The 23390-nt window shown below is 44.3% G+C and overlaps 1 long non-coding RNA gene across 1 annotated transcript; it reads left to right on the top strand.

Annotated features, from left to right (window-relative positions):
- The first annotated feature begins 17262 nt into the window (after positions 1-17262).
- On the top strand, positions 17263-21467 carry LOC125180498 (uncharacterized). The gene is made up of 4 exons (XR_007159063.2): positions 17263-17337; positions 17412-17468; positions 17574-17712; positions 18341-21467. It is a non-coding gene; the product is annotated as an uncharacterized lncRNA (long non-coding RNA).
- The last annotated feature ends 1923 nt before the right edge of the window (positions 21468-23390 follow it).

Here is a 23390-nt window from a genome sequence, read left to right on the forward strand (position 1 = left end):
CTACTAGAAGTACTGTGGCCAAGTCGGCAGGACCATAGCATGGGGATGCCCAGCATTGGTTCTGTATGAGACCTGTACCCCAGCTGTCAATAGCTCTGGCAAGAAAATCCCATTCTGACAGCCCACCTGGCTGTTTTATCAGGTAGGCCAGAAAAAAAAAAGAAAAAAAAAGTGTAGGCTCAGAATAAAACACTCAGGCATTTTTAGAATCAGAAGTTGCATCCAAGCATTTTCTTCCAGTGGGAGCAGATCCTTCCACCTGAACCAGGCCTTTCAGACTTCCCTTCTTTCCCCAAAACATGGCATAAGGAGCCCCTGGATGTTTCCCTCAGTAATGTTCTCCAAATTCTTCATAGCATTAACTGTCCATTTATATAGTGTTTATCATTCAACCCCAAAAGTTAGAGACAATGGCTGCTGTAAATGGTGTGACTTCAGTGAATAGCAGAGACATGGATTCAGCACAAAATTTTCACTACAACTATCAAGTATAAGGGTTGTCTTCAACAACCTTCAGATTTTTTCTGCCCCAAGATAAATTTCTATCATGTAGCATGAATCAGTTGCATCCTTAAATAAGTAAGCAAACCCACAAAATCTGAGTCATTGCTCTTTCTTTTCAGTCATCTGCTTATAAGGCCAATATGTGTGAGGAAAGGGTCTGCCCTGATCTCTCACCTGCTGTGCAAGGAAAGAGCTAGCTCTTCTAGAAGTTAGGAACCACTGCCTTTCTCTCTGCTGAGAGCTGTACACACTGGCCTGAGCACTAGAAGAATTAAAACCATTATGTGACAAAAACACTGTTTCACCACCCAGGTATGTACCAGTTACAATTTACCAAAGCCAAACTTGTTTCCCTCTACATAAAATAAGAATTGTTAGGACTTCTGAATGCAAGCCAATAATGCTGTAATGGTAGTAGCAATGCTGATTCCTATGGACAAAACTAGTACCATCCTATGCTGACATTGCTGGCTCCTATCTGACTCCGAAGGACGAGTCAGGCCAAGCTCTAACAAGCCGTAATACCCATCATTACTCTTATCTGGAAATGGTGTTGAGGAGTGACTGTCAAATATCCTGTTGCACTCACAGTCCCAGTTCCACATCAGCTTTCTTAAAGCAAACCACTTTGTATCATACTTAAACTGCCTTTTTTGAATTATGTGACTGAATGCTGATTTTCCGGTAAGTGACAATTAAAAAACAAACAAACAAACAAAACAACATTCTACAGTTCAAATTTGATTAGTAGTTCTAAAATCAGCGTCAGCTTGCTGCCTGTCACTTTTCCGCCAAGGTGATAAAATCCACTTGGACAGAATTTTGAAAGCTCTCTTTGAAGCAGTAATTATGGGATCTTGTATTCTGCAGGACTTGAATGCAGAACAGCCTACAAGGAATCTTGAAATCATCTATGACTTGTTAGGGTCTCCTTCCACATGAATGAAGAGGTTGTAAAATCTGCCTGAGAGATCAGCCTTTTTCCCACTTTTTTTTTTTTGATTGCTTAAAAAAAAAAACCTTGCTTTGTAAAGCTGCAGTGCCTGTCTTTAAGGCTGCACTTGCACTGCAGTTTTTCCAAGAGGAACTTGGCAAGCAAGACAGAGGCTTTATACTCTTGACACTTGGTGTAGGCTGTAATAAATGCCAGTGGGAGCTGCGTGCTTAAGGTATGGATCCCCAAAGAGCATTGAACACAATCAACTCAGGGTCCACAATCCTTCTTTGCTAACTAGGAAAAGCACTCTCAGAGTAAAACCATCTGAACAACGTGCCTAACTCCTGTCCATGTACAACTGTATTTTTCCCCCAGATTTTTGAAGATGTTTGATTTTCCTTCGTGTCATTCAGTATTGAGACCTTTGCCTCCTACAGCTGTCTTCTAGTGTGGTATCTTGCAAAGGGTGGGAAGGTGTTTTGTGTGATTTGCAGGTGTTTAGGCAGACAGCAACCAGGATTTTGGTGTGGTTTGCACCCAGTTTCTGAGCGACATCGCTGCGGCACGAGCAAAACTTCCTTTCAGCTAGCCAGCATACGTGGCATGCTGTGAGTCCTTTCAAAATAGCATCAAAATTGTATTGTTGGCTGGGGACCTAGGTGGGATGAGATTAACTTGTCTACCTGTGTACCTGAAGAATGACCTTCTGTAACACATGTAGCTAGAGATTTTTTTGCACTCGTCCAATGATTGTTTAAAGCTCTGATTTTGCTTCTCAAATTAGAGCTTTATACTATGTTAAATACCCTACTTATTTAGTATTAGCTAACAGCAATAACCAATTGCACCATAAGATAATTGTATTGCAGAGGAGCAAAGTGCATTCCAGGAACTCTCAACTTTTTACATCAGCTCCAGCTTGCCCATGGCTTTCCTGCTGCTTTCTTTCAAACTTGACAGTTATTGGTGTTTTCACAGAGGCTTTGTCATAGGAACGGTTGTTTGTGAGGAGTGGTGATTGCTCTGAAATAGTACAACCGAGCACGTTCCCTGAAGGTTTTGCTGAGACCTGTTCGCACAGCTCAGATCCTGGAGCCAGCTGGTATTTCAAATATGCATGAGCCATTGCTGTACTCATGGGCTATTTACTTTCTATTCTGTGGGTGGGTTTTCCTTTGTTTTCGTTTTAATTTCTTCATTTGGGTTGTGAGATTCTCACCAGAAAAGTACAAGTGGAGAGCACAGACGAATCTCAGCTCTGACCATCACTGGCTTGATATCGGCTTGAACACGTCATTGACCCTGGCTGGACTTCAAACTGTGCCAACAAATACAGCGCTTCCCATTATAATTAAAAAGCTGTCTCATGAGAGATTCTCAGTATGCTGCCTATATTTAAGCAACATGGAAGAGAATGTAATGGGATCAATGGTAACTTATAGGAATAACTGCAAGAAACCCCAAACTGTAGATTGAAAATTACAGGCAAAAGCTTTGTAATCTTACCAAAATAGTACGGAGCACTGCTGTGAGCTGTCTGTGAGGGAGGATCCAGCTCGTGTCAGACCCTTGCTTCAAGCTGGCAGTTCAGCTCTAGCCATGTCTCTGCTTTTCTGTGTGTTTTCCTCAGTGTCCTATCTGGCCGTAAGTCTGCTGAGGTTCCTTCCAGTGTCAAGAAGCTGCCAAGCGGACGTTTTTAGGTTACTTGTTAGAACACAGGGAAGAGGACTTAGGAAATATTTTTAGCAGTCTCTTCCTGCGGTACTGCTTACGCCACAGAAATTGAAATGTAAACTCAGAGCTTCGTGCAAGCTTTTGAACTGCTAGAGACATCTGTTGTTAGTGCCCTGGGCAGGCTGTGCAACATGCAGCGCTGCTGACAGCAGGCAGGAGAAGCTCTGTCTGGACAGCGTTAATCACAGCCCTTGGCAGGCTGCGTGGTTGAAGCCAACCACAGATGGCTGCTGCCCGTTCTGCAGCCCTCCCTTCAAGTGCAAACTTGTAGTGTGTTTGGTGAATCAGTGCCATTTTAGCAGGTTCAGAAGGGCAGTCCCTCTGGGAACAGGTAAAGATCCCACTTAGTGGGTTTAAGAATTGGAGGTCGCTTCTCTTGCTGTTGTTTTATGTTTATGTTTTATGCTCTTACCAGGCAAGGATGCCCATAGTTCTCTGCTGTGACAGGCAGCTCAGATTTGGTTCTCCACTGTGCTTCTCTCCCATGTTGGGGTATGATACGAGTCCTTTTGACTAGCATCTCATGTCTTTAAAATGTATTTTATTTGAAGGAGCTCCACTTAACAAGAGAAATAGCTGTCTTTCAGCTTGAGTAATACTTCTTTATCTCCTTGCAATATCATTCAATCAAAATATCACAGGGAACTTGGATTAGGAAGAAATGTTCATCGTTAGTGAAAACGTTCTTTAACATCTTTGCAGCTGGAAAGGATCCTAGAAATGCCATTGTTCTTTTTGTTGTTTTTATCAGTAGTCATTAACCTAGCTGACTAAGGGCTCTGTAACAATCAATTTTGTTTATGCTCTTATTAGGGTACAATGGAGGGAAGACAAATCTTACAGCTCATTTTTCAGTGTATCTGTCTAACAGAAATGTAACTGAAGGTCATCTCAGTTGCCTAATCTGAATGGTTCTGTAACATCAGCCAGGCCCTTGATGTTTTCAGTGTTAAAACCCTAAGTGGAAAACAAAGACCTTCTCAACCAGTATCTCTAGGACTCCCAAAACACAGTTATCCAGTTTTAACTAGTTTTAATTGCTGGAATAACACTTAATATCCTTTATTACTTCTGAGAAGAAGGTAGGTTTTTTTAGCCCAACAGCTTCTCTTTGAATACAGACAACTCACCTACTGATCGGTTTGTGAAAAGCAATTTGTACTGGGTGTAGGTGCCAAGACGTTGGTGATGGGGGGCTGCACTTGTGGATGGGGAAGAGGTTGAGGAGTTGGGAATGAAGGGGTGAAGTTGGTCTTGGGCAATGGGAGTTGGGAGAAGGTGGTGTTTTATTTTTTTTTGTCTTTGTTTCTCACTATCCAAATCTATTTTAATTGGAAATTAAGTTAATTTTCCCCAAGTTGAGTCTGTTTTGCCTGTAACAGTACCTGGTGAGAGGTCTCCCTGTGTTTGTCTTGGCCCATGAACTTTTTCATCTTCTTTTCTCCCCCGTCCTGTTGAAGAGTGGCAGTGGGAGCCTCTTGGCATCTGTTGGTGTCAGCACACCACACAATCTTACTTGTCTAACCCAGTACAATCCAAGATGTAACACGTTGCTGGTATTCCCAGCACACTGGATGGTGGGTGGTATGAAATATTGTTGGAGTTTTCTGTATTTGATATATGGGGGAAATTATTTTTCTTATTAGTCTTTCCATGCATAGATCCTTTTTTTTCCCTCATGTCTTCTCTCGAGTGATGTAAATAGAAGCTGTGAAACCCCTTTTGTCCATGTTTCAAACTAATTTTTATCACTGATGTCGATATCCACTTCCCATTTGGTTACAGGCAACTTCTCTCAAGTCATGGCTTTGTGGTCATTTAACAGCCTTGGACAATGCATAATTCTTTTTCATGCTTTTCTATCTAAGACAATCTCACAGACAATTTTGATCACACCTTTCCTCCACTTTGAATCCCCCCCTTATTTTTTTAAATCAGGTGTTACTGGTGTGATTATTCTTTTCACCTATCTGTCTTTTAATGAATCATGACAGTCTACTCCTGAAGTTACCTTTCTTTCTTGTGATGTTCTCTCAAATAATTTCAGCCATATTGTTAATGAAGATGTTAAACAGGACTGCTAGTAACTTGCTCTCAACTGGTGTTTTATGCTGCTGATCACCACCTTCTGGGCTTGGCTCTCCAGCCAGTTTTCAGCCCATGAAACTGTCTACCTCCTCAGCTGGTTTATGAGGATTTTACGGGAGATGGAGTCAACGGTCTTACAGAAGTCCAGGTAGGCGTTATCCAATGCTCTCCCCTCATCCCCATGGTAGAAAGAGGAGAGATGATGGTCCTTCCCTGCTGCTGACAGTGAAGATGGCACAGAAGGTGCCATTTCTTTCCTACGCTGTTTTCTGCACTGCTGAGCTTCCCTTCCTTAGGTCATTAGCTTGGTATTTCTGTGGGCATCCATCAAGGCTTTTATGGTGAAGGTTCTTCAAAATTACTCTCCCCATTACATGAAGAACTCAAAGCCTTTCTAATTCTCTGAGCTCACACTGCTACATGGCTGGGACAGGGCTTGTCTCCAGACAAGCCACGGCAAAGGTCTGTAGGTATTTCCTCCAGGAGGGACAAGTCATGGGAGGGAGACAAACTACTGATGACAGAGCAGACAGACAGTTCACATAGGGACCGCCATCCATTTTATGCTTTGGGTATCACCTGTCATAAATTTGTCTTGCTCTCCAGATGGCATTTTAGATAAGCTAGAATAGAGGAGAAAGTTCTTCTTCCTGTTTTGTGCCCAGAAGGCCAAATTCTACATATCCCTGAAAACAGACTGGGACAGAGACTAAACAGCTGAAAAACGTGCTTCCCCCTTAGGCTATATATGTCTAAATGGCATTTGATTCTATTAGTGGCAGACTCGTTAGTATTTAGAAAAGCAAGAGTGGAATGCAAGCTTATTTTGAACAGAATCGGCACTGTGGTAGCCAAAGCTCATTAATAATGAATTTTATCAACTGTTCACTGAAATTTGTTCTGCCAGCAGAGTGTAATTATCTGCAAAAGTGATGCTTTTGCATTAAGAAAAAAACATGCTACAAAATAACTGTTGGAAAAGGAACGATGTAGGTTATCTTGTATTTGTTCCAGAACAATTACAATGCTGTGTGAATCCATAAGGTATTTTTGAGCATCTTAGTGGAGTAATCATTGCAACAAAAAGTCCTGAAGGTCATGATTTTGTGAAACATCAGTATGGAGCACTGGAATTAGCTGTTTAGCATCGTCATTGCTGATGTGGCCGATGTGGCAGAGGGCCACCAGCCGGGAGGAGCGAGCAGAGGGCCGTGCGGCCACCCAGAGGGACAGGGACAGGCCGCAGAGATGGGCTGGCAGGAGCCTGGGGGAGCCCAGGCAGGAGAGGTGCAGAGTCCTGCCCCCGGGGAGGAGCAGCCCCAGGCCCCGGGACGCGCCGGGGCACCCAGCTGGGAAGCAGCTCTGCAGGAAGGGCCCTGGGGTCCTGGCGGGCACCGCGCTGAGCAGGGGCCAGCAGCGTGCCCTGGTCACCGAGAGGGCCGGCGGCACCGGGGCTGCGTTAGGCACAGTGCGGCCAGCAGGCCGAGGGCGGCGATCCTTCCCCTCTGCTCAGCGCTGCTGTAAGGCACCTGGAGCCACGGGCCCAGGGCTGGGCCCCAGCACGTCCACGTCAACAGACACCTGAGGGGAGGGCACAGAGCACGGAGCCGGGCTCCATCCAGCGGTGCCCAGCGCCAGGCCGAGAGGCCCTCCCCACCTCAGGCTGTCTTGCTTTGTTAGTGAAAACTGTTGGTGACAACAGTCAAAAAAATAGCTGAAGACATTGTGTTGGTCTTAAGCAGTGATAGCTGATTCTGCAAAGCACCTGGGAGATATCATAGGTATTTGAATAAGAGTCCACGTACCTTGCCTGTTGCTATGATGGTGTGTTGCCTGCTCAGAGGAGACAACGAGAAGACAGACAGGTGGCCGGGTAAACCCCCTGCTGGAAGCTGCTTGGAAGCTTTTTAAAACTGAAACTTCTTTCCTTAGAAACTGCAGCTTAAACAGCATTTAGATGTGTTGGTTTTTTTTTTTCAAGTTTTGGTCAAAAAAACGTCCCTGTTCTGAAGTGTTTTATAAAATATTCCAAGTTGGGTAACCATCAAGTTCACCTGTGCCAAGATGGCAATTCCAAGCATGCTGTTTGCATCTATGCAGAAATGGAAAGAGGCAGCAGAAAGAGGAGCAATTTTGTGTGTCTGGATCCTGTGTCAGTAGGCATCACTTTTGCTTTCCTTCCTCCAGCTGCTCTCCAGCAGAACTGCCTTCTGCCCAAAGCCCTTGCACTGAGCACAGAGGACAAGCCCACGACCTGGTCCCACCAGGGCCCATTTCTTTGTGGTATCAGCACAGGGCTGATGGATGTAAGTGGAGGGTGGAGAGTGTGGTCTGCCTGTGCCTGGAAATGTCTAAGACACTCATCAAATGTATGAGATTGGTGAAAGCAAGAGTGTCCAAAAGCTTGCGGTCCCTTCTCCAGACTGTGCACTTCAAAGTGCCGTCACACTGATACTTAGTGGACATAGATGATTAATTTCATTTCCTCAAAGCAACCTTATATTTTGTCCCCACAAATGGCCATGAGAAAACTCTTGAGCTGGGATAAAGGGAATTTGAAAAGGAACCTGTCAACGCCCTGGTGTTTGTCTTCCTTGGGAGCTTGCAATGCCAGAACAGCAATCCCTAATCTAGCATACGCTTGTCAGAAACTTGGTTAAACTCCTTGCACTGTGTTTTCTGAGGAAAGCCTCATGCAGCCTCATCTTACAAAAGGTGAACTCAAACACTGGTGCAAAGCTCACATGTCTGCAGAGAACTTACTGCTTCACAATGCAAAAGTTTGGGCTTCCCTTGTTTGGCTCACACTTCATAGAGGAAATAAAATATTATATGGGCTTTGAAATGACAAGAATGAAGCCTCAGGCCATGTGTTGGCAGCAGAGATAGGACCGTGTGAGATTGCACTGAGATCGGACAGATGATGTACATGATTGCAGAAGGAGACTCATCGTAACTGAATCAGAGTCATTAAGTCAATCGGCATAAAGTTAATTTCTGCAAGACTTTTTACCTCCTGTCCTCCACTCATAGATTAGAGACAAGCCCTGTCGACAGCTGCCTACCAGACAAGAGGCATCTGCAAGGTGAAGCCATCTGCCCTATTTCTCGCTGTATAAAAGCAGCGTTTTTCTGGCCAGTGGGGGATAGGGAGGCTGCATTCACGTGTTGGGATATTGGCGAAAGAAGAAAAAGAGGCTCTTGTGAATCCAGGTTTGGTGTTTTTTTGGTTTTGTTTTGTTTTTCGGTGCTTCTGCTAGTACTAGTGCAAGCAAAAAGTACAGTTGGCCCAGCTCACTGAAATGCCTCAGCTAACAAGGAAAATCCTGAACTTTATCAAATTTATGGCTTCCAGAAGAACAGATGTGTCAAGAGAGCCACCCTTACAGACAGCATTTTGGTATAGGCTTGTTTTCTTGCTGCCAGGTTCAGTGACCTAAGTAAGTGTGTTTGGAGGGTAAGCAGTGGAGCCAGTAATTTGCTGTTCTGGGAACTTCTACCTGGCTGAGCAGTCACTTGGTGTAATACAGTGCTGTCCAGTTTTTGCCACCCTTGATTGCTCAGGCTAGCATTAATGGATTCAGTGCTTGCCAGAAATCACAGAACGCTATAAATTAGCTCTGGCTGCTCAGGTACCTAGGAGAATGTTAATGAAACAATCAAAGCTGAGAAAAGGTGAGCTGGGAAAGTTTAATTGGTAAAAATGGAAGAAATTTCAGAAGCCAGCTCAAGTAGGGTTAAGAATCACAATGCGATTAGATGCTCACATCTGTCAAGTCAGAGCAGGGTTTTTAATTTTCAAGACAGCCTTCAGATTAGCTATGCCTTGGCAGGGATATTATAATTTATTATTTTTCATCTAATTGAGTGAAATGGTTGCCTAAAGTTTGGCAAGTGTATATCACCCAGGGACCCATCAGGGAGATCAGAGCATTTTCCTTGCTTTCAGATCTTGGAGGCTGTGTCTCACAGGAAAGTAATCTGTCTAAGGAGGCTCAGTTTTTCTAATAAAAATTACTTCACTTCTTCCCTACTGTATCTGCCATAAATGTCTATCTTTGGCTTGCGGCCAGCTGTGTTGAAAGACGATGGCTATGCAGCATTGCGTAGCTGCGTTAGGAGCCAGATGAACTCAGGTTGGGTCATGGCCTGTGTATGTGCATGTGCTGCCAGTCTCATGAAGACACGGCCACGTAAATGCTGTCCCTGCCACTTTCGAGTGGGACAGAGACCCACAGGAGCTGTCTTCAAATGGCTGGGGGCACCTCAGGTGGCACAGGGAAGGGGCGACAGACTAGAGGCTGTTTGTAGAAATAAGAAACCCCACTCTAGATAAGAGCAGAAGTGGAAAAGTAACTCTGATTCAGGACTCGAAGCTTTTGGAGTTTTTTAAGAGTCTGGCAGCCTGCTTGGGGATGAGCAAAACACATGTATCTGGAGCTCTCAAGAAGCTGTATCTCTGTTCGCCTACATTTATTTATTTACTATTATTATTATTTTTAATCCTTATTCATCTGCTTTCTTAGCTTTAAGAGCTTTAAATAATCTTTTAGGTGGAGTTGAGTATGCAGTGTGGGTATGAGCACCTGGCTGCCTCCCCCAGATTTCCACAGGTTGGCAAAAGTTTTAATATCTCTCTAGTATCCCAGTCCCTTTATACTCTAATGCAGTTTGCAAAGCACAAAGGAAAAAAACAGATTCAAAGCAGGATTCAAGGGTCAAAGAATAAATGATGGGCTATTTCAAATAATTAAAATATTCAGATACTTAGTGATCTATCAAGAGGTAAGAGAGAGTAATATGACACTTTGTCTAATTTGTTTCAGAACTGGAGTTTGAGCAGTCACGTATAAAACCACAACCCATGAATTAATCACAAGAAATGTAACTGTATCTAGGTCAAGTCCACATGTGAACCTCCAAAAAATTTTATCTTCATTCAGCTTTTTTGGGATTATCTTTATCTCTGTTGCCTCAGGGGAGGAAAAATTCTTTGATTTAAAAAAAAAAAAAAAAAGGCTTTTTTTTTTTAGTTTCTTATTAACTTCTCCCTCTCCCTATCTCTCTTTCTTTTTGAAGCAGAAAGCTTTTTTCTTTGAAAAGAACAAAATATTGGTTTTATATGTTTTTCACTGAAGGTTGCTCAAATTCAACCAGTCCTATTGTGGCTGTGAAGGAACCATGAAATTTCATTACTGCTTTTCCACACAAAAACCAACTGAAGTGTCCAAGGTTTAGTTTTGTCATTTAAAGATCTCTCTCTAGAATTGCTGTCTGCTTTTTCTTCTTTCTATCCCTCTGCAACTGCCAGGAGCTCAGAGCTGCGGGTTTACAGAAATCTTTCTTTTGGGAATGAAACCAATTAAAATTGTGAAGAATCAGAAGCTGTGCTTTTTGGTTAGCACTAAAGTTTGGCCTTATATTCATTAGTATGCCACTTTACAGAACACAGTCAGCTTGGATGTACTCTTTCTCACTCTCTGATATAAATGAGGCAGAGTGAGCTTTCTTGTTACCAAATACTCTGTTTCTAGCTGAAAATCCAAAGGTATTTTTTCCCTGTGGTAGACACTGCTAAAGTGTCATCTTTTGCTGATGCCTCCCTGGTGAGGCTCAGCCTCAGGGCTCTGTTCTAGAGACTGAAGCACTGGGCTGCAATTAGTCTTACATTTTCCCCAGTGAGATATTAAGCTTGATTCCTATGTCAAAAAATGCAAGTATTTGTGTTTGGGGTTTTTCTGTGTGTGTGTGTAGGGCACAAGAGCTCGCAGTTCTGAGACTCAAGAGGTTGGGCAGGGCAGGCAGGAGACCGACTTGGCTAAGTCAAGACCTCTTAGCCAATCTAAAACACAGAAACAAAGTGCGTAGGCAGCGGAGGCAGATATACACATCCTGGGAATATTATAGGAATACGGCCCAGGAGTGCAGAGAGGGGATGAGGAAAACCAAGACACAAATGGAGCTTGGCTGGAGATGTAAAAAATAACAAGAAGGGTTTCTTCAGGTACAGAAGACAGCAAAGGAAGATGAAAGAAACTGTACACCCCAATGAGCAAAACAGGAGAGCTGGCTACAGCTGACATGGAAAAGGCTGAGGTCCTCAACTTTTTTGCCTCAGTGCTCTACCACACAGCCTAATTCACAGAATCCAGAGGCAGGAACTGGGAGAATGATGAGCCGGCCACTGTTGGAGAAGATCAGGTCTGAGACCGTCTAAGGAATCTTGGGGTGCACAAGTCTGTGGGACCTGATGAGATGCATCCAAGGGTCCTGAGAGAAGTGGCATGTGAAGTTGCTAAGCCATTATCCATCATATTTGAGAAGTCGTGGTGGTCTGGTGAAGTTCCTAGTGGCTAGAAAAGAGAAAAGAAACCTTTGCTTTACTTTCCCCAGCTGCAGTGCAGGCACAGAAATTCACCAAGCTTGTCTGAGCTAGGGAACAGAGCGATGAGCTATGTGGGACATGGTGAATGATACAAAGAAGACATGCTCCACTCATATGCTAGTGATTGCTTTTCATTAATCTTTCTTCAAAGATCCTTAAAGTGGCCATAAAAATAAGAAATGAAACATTCAGTTTTAGCTCCGTTTTTTCTCTTTTACGCAGAAGAAAGCTCTTAACATCAGATCCCTTTAGAAATTTAACATCTCTTCAGGTAAGAGGCACCAAGAATAGTTTCCTATAAATCTTTCACCTTTAGAGGACATGTACAGAAAACTGGAGTTTGAGAGTGTGTCCAGAATATTTTAAGGCATTCTCTCGGCAAACGATGCCTGGGATGTGCCAAGAGGGATGAACTCCTGGAGCCATCCTTCGGTATATTCCTTACTGCCTGAAGAGAACCTGGCTGTCCCAGTTTTGGCAGCACCGCACCAGTGTGAATGCAGGGAGGTGACTGTTGTCTGATGCCTGCTGCAGGGGTCACTTCTACCATCTTGTGTAGACTGATTAAGCGCAAATAACAGTGCAGTTAAAAGGTAAATGAACAGGAGATAGTTGGGCAGGAGGAGGAATTTGAAAGAATCTGCCATCCTCTGGAAAGCTTTCATCAATGCTACAGGTGTTGTTCTGCCCTTGAAGGGTCTTCATATATTGCCATGTACATTCATATATACTATTTTCTCATCACACAGGTTTCTGCCTAGAGACATAGGAACAGCGGCATGGTCTTGCAACTGCTTTGGTCATTTCATTCATCTTTGCATAAAAAGCACATCCCGTCTAGTGTAAATTCTTGAAACTGAGGTTAGTGCTTTGAAGAGCACTAGGTTGTAACTGTGTGGATGGTCAGATTATCTCACAAGGCAAAGACTGCTTGATGCTGAATACAGCTGAAGCGAGTTGGATGAGAAGAAGATTCCCAGCTTCCATCCCACCCTGCCTCAGGGGCTGTGTGGGCGTTAATGATGCTGTGAGCACAGACAGCCCGCACGCTGATCGGAGAGACCACTGGGGGATACTGATGGTGCCACTCATCTAGACAGCTCATATGTCCTCTGATAGTGCCGATTTTCCCACACAAACCATCCATGGAGCTCAGACTTAGCTGCGATGCACAGCTAGAGGAAGAGGATGAAACACGTTTGTGTGGCATGACCAGACTGAAAGTAGCAGAGCTGCATCCCCACTATGGTGCATGGGGCTCTGTTTTTTCTCCATTTTGATAATTCCAGACTAATTTTCTTAGCAAATTAGTCAACAGAAAACAACAAACATGCACACACACAAAAGACCTGGACAGGGAAATGGGATGTACTTGTGTCCTGATTCTAACCATATGACTTATCCGTGTAACTGGTTGCACTAAAACACTGGTTAAAATGCCTCTTTATTTTTATTGCTACCAGAGATTGCCATTTGAGTCAGCCTATAAATTTATCTAACTGCTCTGCCTTGTCTTAAACTTGATCTTTTTGCACCAGGGACTGCTGCAGTTGCTGTCCAGTGCATTGAGGCCGGATCCTTTCCCTCTCAAAACATCATCCTCTTGTGTCCCTGAGTTATTAGTTGCCTCCTCTGTAACCTGTCCCCTGGAGCAGCAATGAGGGAGCAGTGGCAATGTGGCAGCACCATTGATACCATTTCATTTATCTCACGAAGCCTTGATTAAACTCAAGAGGGCTCCAGAAAAATTGCCGCTTGTTCTGACCCTGCTCGCTGGGAACCCAGGCACAGCCCTTGCCCTTTGCTGAGGATGCTAGCAAGTGCTGTGATGCTCAAACACATGAGCAGCATGGAGTTTTGGGTCTGAGTGTCCTCTTTGAGCTAAATTCGAGTTGTCTTTGCCTGGCTACTTCGGCTACAAAGGCTACAAAGAGCACTTGTGCTTTTCCAAGTGCCCTGCTAATTGCAGATGTGGCTACTCATGTTTCTCAGGTGGCCCATGGGCAATAGCACAGCCCTAAATAGGAACAGACCCTAATGACAGGCGTAGTCTGAATAAATCTCTCTTCCTCGCCAGCTTTCCATTTTGATTTCACTTTCCTCGGTGACATGCATTCACTCACCACGACCAGGAAAGCACATTTATTTTTGGATGTGTAGCTAAGCTGGCAGCAGCGTTACATCTTTTAGGCTCTCACTTGCTAGAACTGCAGAGATAACTAGCTGCTTTTTCTTTCTAGTACCAGGAATATTTGAGCTTTGTGTGACTTTTCAGTACAATTTGCAACGAGGTGAGGAAGGAGCAGCAGTGTCTGCTGCTGCTGCTGCTCTGGCTGGCCTTCAGCACTCAGACCTGGGGCAGTAATGGGGAGCTGGTCGTGGTGGTGCTGGTTGTGGCTGTGCATTAACAAAACAAAACAACAACAACAACAAAAAAAGTGGTGTTAGGACAGTCTGGGAACTACCCAAAACAGGGACTTAGTTTGGCCAGGCTGTGGTAGCTGAAATTTTTAGCAGGTTTGGACATAACAATAGTTAGTGGGGTGAAAAAGGTGCAGTTTGGGTTGAAGGAACAATGTAAAGGGGTTACCTGCTAGCAGGAAGATAGGTTTGAGTTAAAGGCAAATATTGAAGCAGTTGGGGAACGTAGCAGGCATCCCTTTGTGTGGAACAAAGAGGCTGCAGGTGGTTTCAATCTCCACCTCCCCAGGGGCTGGCATGGAAATTTCCAGGTGTGTTCTGCTGCTGATGTTCTCCTGGTGGAGCTACGACTTTTGGGTGCCTCTCAAACAGAGGCAGGCAGGTGTGTGTGCCGTGGTGGCAGAGTATTTAATTCAGGTTTCTTCCATTACATAGAAATGTGGATGAAAGTGCGGAGCAAGCAGAGGTGTAGTCCAGGGCACAGAGCAGAGCTTGCAGCATCTCTTCTCTCAGGCTAAAGCACCTCCAGTGAAGGAGCAGCTGTCCCCTCCACTCCATGCTCCCCTGCTGCAGCCCCCCCTCTGACCTGCAAACATCAGAGCAATGTCAATGTTAAACTACTGCTGCTTTGTCTTCTGGCTTTACCCTCCCCAAGAGAGAAGGGGGACAGCCGCTGGCTGCCTCCAAACATTGGAGACACTGAAGCCTCCCAGGAGCTATGGGACTCCTGCCACCACCTCCTGACAGATCTCACGGCACAGTGCAGCCCTGACCCTTGGCCTGAAGGTTCCCAGTCTTGAAACATGAGTTTCAGGAACAGAACAGATGAAAGCCTGCTGGTTTTGATGCACTTGTTTTCGCTGCGCATAGGAGGTGTAAAGCAAGCTGTGCTTGAACTCCTCGTGTCCACCTCCCACTGCTTAAAATGTCCTAAAAAACATGGATCTTGCTGACTGTGGCTGCCTGGGATGGAGAGCAGGAAAACCATACTCCCTTTTGTCCCCACAGAGTGTACTGCAAGAAGGGTTTAGGTAGGATTAATGTTATAAAGCTAGAAAGCCATTGCTTTCCTCTGCCAAAGCTGTTCAGTGTGGACTACCTCTGCTTACTGGAACAGGAGACAACCTGCCATTTTGACTGCATTTGCTAGTAGATTTCTGGGATTTTTCTTTCTCATCCCTCCTTGGCCTCCCACATGGAAAATAATCCTTCCAACATGCAGATGGCAGCTTCCTTGGGAGAGGGGCAGGCATGTGCAAAAGGCTGTATTTTAGTTTATTCATAGAACATATGTATTGTCATTTGGAGGGCGTTACTCTCAGTATTGTATTAAAAATAGCTGCAGTGTTAGGGTTTTAATTCTCACCTTTTTGCTTGCCTGATTTCAGAGTCATTTGTGTTTTACAACTCAACTGTATTTGAGACAGCTAGTCTAGCTTTCTATGAAATGTCTACCGTGTTCTTCTCAAATCAGATTCTGTGTTTCTAGTTGATAACTAAAACCACGAAGAGACTTGACTTATTCTACAATATTGTAAAAAATTGAAAATTTTATTGTAGAAAATTGGTGCAGACACTGGACACCTATGTCCTGGGCTGAATGTTGGTACCTAAAATCACAGCTAGTGTGTAATGAATGGCAATGCTGTTACTGTATAACTGAACACATAGGTTGTAAGTGGTAGAAGTGGCAAAATCCACCAGTAGACTGTCAAACTGCTGAAAGTAGGCATTAGAAAAAAAAATGTTCATTTTTAAATCTTCTGCTTTTTTCTCCCATTATTTTGAGTGACACCAGCAGCCTTCTGCCCAGAAAGTGTTGCACATCAGGGCTGCTGGTCTGCATGGAGAAGAGACGAAATGGGAGAAAGAACAGAAAGAAAAACGAGCTTTTTGAAGCAGTATAACTCCCCCTTTCCTCCTGCACCTTGTCCCCCTTCATCTCGTGTTTTTTAGGAGCCTCCTACCCCTGCTTGTCTTTCCCATGGGGAAAAAAAAAAAGAGAATGAGCTGATCATGTCGGGGATGCTGCTTCCATACTGGAGCAGCAGCAAGGTGCTGGCCCTTAGCTTTGGCAGACCACAGACTAGTCTGCACGTTTTTGGGTCTGAGAGTGAGCGATGTGGACAATGAGCAGGCTTCCAGCATTTTGTTCGTGGCTGTCATCAGCAGGTAGCTTGGCATCTGGCTGGTATGCAGCAAGAGCCCGTGGAAATTGTCTTGTGTGTCCTGGCACCGTGGTTAGCTGGGACAATGACACCCGGACACTAGAGCCAACGAGTCACCGGGTGCTGGCTCTGTGGCTGCCGTGTCAATGAATATATAAATTCAAGCCCCATCTTTGCCATGGAGTTATTAATGGGAATTATCACACTCACTTAGTAGCTGCCATCACTTAGTAGATTAACCTTTATCGTGCAGCTTTGCCATGCTAGCTGCACGGCAAAATAATTACTTTTATTAGAATCTGTCCTTGATTTAAAGCCATGGGGGAAGCAATTAAATTTAACAAAAGGCAAAAGCCGTGACTTCTAAATGAAGATGGATGGCTTTTGTTATCTGTTTCATAAATTTTATTGTGTACAAGTATTAGAAAATATTCAGTCATCTCTTTTTTTTTTAAGTATGATATTAGACATTTTTACTCTAGGGCTCACTTGAATGTCATCAGTACTTGCTCTGGGACTCAGCTCAGAAATAAAGCTTTGTATAATTTAAACTTATTGCAAATGACTTCCAGGGGGCTTTGAACTTGATCTGCCACTTGCTTCTCAAACCTTTCACACTTGTGTTCAGCACAGAGCTGAACACTTACGATTTCTTGGATCACGCAATCTAATCATGGATGGATCACCTCTAGCTAATTAGGTGGCATTTTTCTTTATTTGTTTCTTTGTCTTCCAAGATGCACCCTACACTTTTTCAATTAATATTATATCAGTGAAAAAGAGTCGGTCAGTGTGTATCATACGTACTTGTGTGAGGACCCTAAGTGTGTTAGTTTGCAAACAGTTCACAAAAAACAGACACCACATGCACATCGATTCTAAAATTATGGTGGTGTCTGAGCTCTTGGGGAGAAAATCTGCCCTAGGTCTTCCTTTAAACAACTTCTGTGTTTGCTTGGAAAGCTTGGCATGCCTATGGATTGGCATTGTGACTGCTGAGATCACTGCTAGTGGCAACAGAATGTTTTTTGTTTCAGGTGGAGTCAGATCCACGTAGCTGCTGGGGAATGGTTTCTTCTGTGTGGGAGATGGAGGTCAAGGTTTCTGGAGTCTTTGTGGACTTGCATGGCACGACGGACCTCAGGGGTTGGTAATGTTAACACATTTGGCCAAGGGGAGCTTCTGGCTTGTTTTTCAGGGAATCATAGAGACTCTTCTGAGGTTTTCACGAGTGAGATGAGTGCACTGGCATCAACACTGGCTCCGTGGTATTCTCCAGGTACGTTCAGATTGCATCAGTCTCAAAGCTGGTGCCTGCTCTGCTTGTTTTGTGCAGTCACACTTGTGATAAAGGAAGACAGGCCATCCTGTGACTAGATGTGGACAGTCCCTTCAGGTGGACGGAGTGTGGCAGTATTATCTTGCCATGACGCTTACCACGCTGCAGCATCCACCCTTAGCTGAGCCCCCTTCAGGTAAGCTCAACTGGCTGCAGGGGATGCTCCTGCAGGTTTGAAAACATAAATCAGGCTGCCCAAAACAGTCCGAACCCGGACTGTAATAGTGCTGTGAGGACAGCACAGTGGTGTAACGACTGCTACGGAGAAGAGGGAGGCATCTCCAGAGCTGCAGTGCTGGGAGGACAGTGTCTGCGATTCAAGGCCTGTTAGGACTCAGTACTGCTTCAAAGCTTTCATTTTGTCTTAAAACAGACTTCTCAAAAGCAGGAGAAAACTGTGTTAAAGAGCAGCATCCAAATTAGAATTGTTTGTCCCGCTCAGGACTCAGGAGCTGACTCGGTCTGCCTTCCTGGGGCCCTCTAGTGCATTGCTAATCCCACAGCAAATCTCTCCTGCATGGGAACCGACCTCACAGATGGCTGCAAGGTGGCTTGGTCCCCTGCCAAGCTGATGTGAAGGGTCAGCTGGATATCTTCCTTGCATTTCTACTTACAAACCTGGGCAATATATTAACGTAAGGATATTGTGTTTTATCTACACAGTGAAAATTAATCCGGATGAATTCGAGAAACTAAATGTGAATCTAGTCACTCTTTTGGAATCAGACTAACTTTTTATTTGATTTACTTGTACTGGCTTACAGAGCGAAGTGAGAATGGCTGTTCTCAAAAGGATGTTCGTACCCATGGTGTCTGTGGAAGCATATACTTGGAACGGACACTCCTCTGCCTGTCCTTGCTGTTGACAAGCCCTTTGGACTTGCCTGTGGACAGAACAGTTCATATGGACAGTATTATACCATGCAGGGAAAGGAAAGTGCCCTCTGGGCTTCCTTTCACCTGGGTTGCTGTAGTGGTGAACACCAGGGGTGACACCATCCACTACATCAGGTAATGGAAGTGCAGGAGCTGCTCTTGGCACTCCAACATGGGGAGGTCATCTTTGTTATGCCTTCAGGGTAATGAGTGGGGGAAAAGGCTACGCCTGTGTGAGTGGCATATGGAGGAGGGAAAGAGAGGGAAAAAGAATCCCTTGTTTAACATCCTTTCTGCTGGGAGAACAAAGAGGCACAAAGCCACCCTGCAAGCTGGCAGATACCCATGATCAAAAGCACTTCTGCATTTTATAACCAGCCCATGAGATTTAGTGCTGTAAGAAGTCTCTGACGAGCCACGGCTTCAGGATTCCCAAGGGGATTATGTGCACAAATGACAAGAATATCTTTTGGAATAAATATTAAAACGAACTGGAGCCTTGAAAAGGATATAAGCCCTTGTGTCTGGGGCTCTGCCACTTTTAACTACTCGTGCTTAAGCAGACTGATGGGGATTCTCCACCTTCTCCAGCTTCTGGGAGCCCGGATGGCAGTGTCCTGAGGCACCACAGCCAGAGCTGGCCCCCACCCTAAACAGCCATTTCCAGCCTGAAAGGATGGGGGCCTGCAGGTCAGGGTCTGTGGTCAGTAGGAAATTGAGGGTGCCTTTCCCTATAACAACTCCTTCAATGACAGTCCGTGAGGGCTGTGCCCCTGTTGACTTAATTTACAACAGGTGGGCACCCAACTCTTGGGAGCTGCTGGGTTGCAGCAATCTTGGTAGGGAGCACAGAAAGCCAAGAAAAAGATTTTGCTCAAGGCGCGGGTCACAGGCACTTACACGCTAGTTATCTGCAGGGCATGTCACAAATAGAGGCTGCCTCCTGGGGAAGGACTGGATCGGATTCTCCCAGGACAGGGAGGAGGAGGAATTCCTGACAGCGCTGCAGCACTCGTGCAGCAGAGCTTTGGAGCTCTTTGCTGAAAATCCACTGTCCAAGAAGCCCTGCACAGAAACACGAATGGTCTTTGGCCAGGAGGTGCAAAGGCGGCTTTTAAAAAACACCTTGATAGTGTCTGTCTCTGCTGCTCTGGGTCTGTCTTCATGCCATTCCCCATTCTAAGCTACTTTGATTTATTTTTTTTTTAAGCTTTAAGTGGGTCTATATATAGAACGGGCTGCATCCTGCCTGAAGACTCTCTGACAGCGAATAAGGAGCTTAATAGGGCTCCCTGATAAGTCTCAGGATTTTTCCATTTCTAATTCTCTGCAGTTTGAAGCTTGGATAAGAGCTTTCTTTCCCCAGGTGATGATCACCTCTTGGTGCTGGGTAAATTGAATTTGAATTGGACAGGGCCTTTGCAGAGATGGACTTGCTGCAAAAATACCAGCCCAGAAAGGTGCACGGTGATGAGAGAGTTTAGCCCTCCATTCTCCTTGAGTCTTTGCCAGGCAGAGGCCACCCTATATCAAGGTGGTGGAGGTGGCTCTGTGCCATGACCACGGCACACTCTGCTTGCCCTGTGTGGAAACCTGCTTCCATCCCCATGCCACAGCCAGTGAAAGCAGAGTCAAAATTTCTGGTTCTTAGCAGCTCCCGGATGAGCCAGCTATGAGCTGAATCTTTGCAGAACGCTTTTCTCTGGCCTATTAGCTGTTTGCTGTGCAAAGCACTGACTTGAATTGTTGTTGATTTAGGCTAAATGGCAAGCATTCTTGCAAATGGGGCAAAGACAAAATTGATGCTTTAAGAAGTATTGCTGTAGCGAGAAGCTTTCCTGTCTTGTAACGTTTATCTGCTCGAGCACTTCCAGCATTATAGTTGTTGTTGCTTTTTCAGCACATGTTAAATGCTGCAATGTATATCTGCTCTCTGCTGTATGGTTCCCTGTGCATCTGGGAGAGGGAATTGCCCTTGTGTGTAGAATTTACTGCCTCTATTTTTTGAACACTTCAGTTTTAATATTACAGAGATTATTGCATTTCAGTGGGTGGGATAACTATTAATTAAAATACTTGGTCTGGAAGACTTGGAAAAGGACTGGAAAATCAATTGTGTTCTTCTAAGGAGCTTTCTTGGTGAAATTATTTTTGATTGTCTCCAAATTTTGGTGGCTTGCTGTGCTTGCTAAGCTTCTGCTTCTTCTACATTGCTATATCTCAAAACAATTGTTCCATAAAATACCACAGCAGTGGGGCTGGGGAACAGTAATTTTTCAGTTGGAAACTTCAACATGCATTACATATAAAATGAAATAGTGAGTTTTGAAGATGCCTTGATGGAAAAATAAGTATACAGCCAAAAACCATCTTGGGAGGGGGAAAGGTGCAGTTTTCAGCTGCTGATGCAGGGATGTGCTTTACTTACTGTGCAAAGCCTGTAACAGAAGAACTTGCCTTATCTTTGTGCCCTCTCTTTATTTGTGGCAGAAGGCATCAAAGTAGCTATGTATTTACTTGTCAGAAATTGAGAAGTCTGAGGATACCCTGTAAGGCTTAGGGATCTGTCTGTAGGCGTTGTAAAGGACTCCCAGCACAGGCAGGGTAAGAGGGACAGTAATTCAGGGTTCATTTTCTTTGCTGGCTTTTTAGTATGAGATCCAAGGAAATAAAAAATAAAAGGAGAAAAAAAAAGAAAAAGGAAAAGGAAAAGAAAAGCTATGCCTGCCTCTGAACTGCCACTCCTTGTTTTAGGGAATTGCCATCCCCAAAGATAGTTGAGTGTCTACTGCCACTGTCTTTCAGCAGGAATCCTGAGTCAGTACACTAAGTGGGGTTCCAGTCAACCCGCCAACAAAGAACCAGAGGGGGTTATGACTGCGAAGCCTGCAATCTCACATCCTTATCTCTGTGCCACAGCACACGCTGGGCTTGGCCAAGGCTCTCCCCTTCCCAATGGGGCCCTTTCCATGCTTGCCTCTTAAGCAAGGACCTGCCATACCAATGCCCCAGCTATTTGAGGATGGATAGCTTTGTACTGCTGAGAGCTCTAATGGAAGTGAACCCTTGTCTGTCTGACGAGGGTTCTCTGTCATGTTTGGTATCACTGGGGATATTCTACAGTTGCATTACATGGTGAATATCGCTATGATGGGTTAATTCATGCAATTAGAGCAAGCACCTCAAACTCTTCAATAGAATCCTTCCTGCCAGGTGTTGTGTCTAGGGCATGTTGGATGTGCTGCTCAGTTTCATGATCCACAATCCTCATTTTCTGTCTGGTAGATGAGCATTAGAAAATGCCCTAAAACAGTTTAATTAACTGCCCGTCTGGCAGGGCAACATCTGCAAAAACACAAACCGGAGGCAAGACAAGAGTGGGGTTCTCTCTCTGTCATCCACCTGGAGCCACCCTGTGGCTTGAGAATGTCTGTTTTCCATCCCCTCCTGGTGTGCTTAAAAAGAGTAAAAATAAAAATAATTTTTAAAACCTTCTTACACATTTTGTTAGTAAACAGAGTTCCAGAATTAGAGACCATGCCAAGTGTATATTTAATCTTTTTCACCTGGCTTAACTGATGTTGACAATCACATTGCAGACCTTATTGTTGCGTAGTCTGAGAGAACCAGATGATTGCAAGCAATAATTCTGAAGCCAATTCCTTTTGCATTGTAGCATATTTGTGATAATTATACATATAATTATCTGTAATTATACATATAATCGTCACTTTTAAAATGTACTGTTGTCTGTAAATACGGAAGCTCAGTATTTGTAACAGCACTGTAGGTCATGTCCACAGATAGCCACACCCCTATCTCTTCTCCAAATGAATGAACACAATTAAGAAGCTGAACACCACGTGGCTTTGTAGGAAAATACTTGCTAAGCTTTCTGTGAATAGACGTCTTCAGCAATGTTATTGAAGTTGAATTAAAAACAATCTGGAGTGGAAGAGATAAGAGCACTTTAAACAAGCTTGTAAATGAAAGAAACAATCCAGCTTGTAGACAACCTGCATAATACCAATTGGGTAGTCAAGGGCACGTGCAGTAAATTTCTTTCTGCAAGTCAATAAAGTAATAGACCTCCTTCATGTCATTTCCCTTTTATGCAAAGAGTGAATATGTAGTCTTTCTGGAGATGAACAATGAAGCACTGAATATGTAGCTGCATGAACAACGCATTGAGAGAGAACCCAAGTAAAAAGAATAGAAATATATCTGTGCTGTGTTTTTCACTCTCTTTTTCTTGACTCTGTAGTGAATATTTTCAGGCCAGGAGGCTACTTAGGTTGCAGTTTTGAAGAGGGTGAGGAATCTAATATGCACCCCTGAACAATGTAAGGTGCAGAGCTCCTGTAACCAAGTAATATTTGCAGCAAACCATGACATGATTACAGGAGTGGGTGAGAGCGGCTGATGAGTTTAGAGGCTGTGAGTGATTTAAAGTAGACTCCTAGCATCTGCTGTTCTTGGGAGCTGGGAAAATAAATAACCTTTGCTCATGACAAACTCCCTCCTAGAACGATGTGGACATTATGGTGGTGCATGCTGGAAGTGGCTAAATGTGCGATAAGGTATTTTAGGATGAATAATGTCTTGTGTCGTTTTCTGAACTGAGGAATCTTTGGAGTTTACATTTTTACAACAAGCTATGCTCTCCATGCACCTCCTGCATAGTCTATGAGAACTGAACCAGTTGTGATAAGTCCAGCACATGGGGCTGAGTATGATTTTAAGCTTCCTTTCGTCATTCCTGGTGCTTTTTCCTGGTGCATGTCTGCAATTACTACTTTAGTGCTGTGGAAACCTTGTGGCCCAGCTAACTCAGGCACTCTAGACCTTCATTGGTATTCTTTTTTACAGTTGACTCTTTTGGGAATATGTGATGACCTCGCTCCCTGGGGACAGCATGCCCTGGGGGAAAAAAGAGAA

Source organism: Anser cygnoides, chromosome 6, assembly GCF_040182565.1.
Source record: "Anser cygnoides isolate HZ-2024a breed goose chromosome 6, Taihu_goose_T2T_genome, whole genome shotgun sequence".
NCBI classification, from domain to species: domain Eukaryota; kingdom Metazoa; phylum Chordata; class Aves; order Anseriformes; family Anatidae; genus Anser; species Anser cygnoides.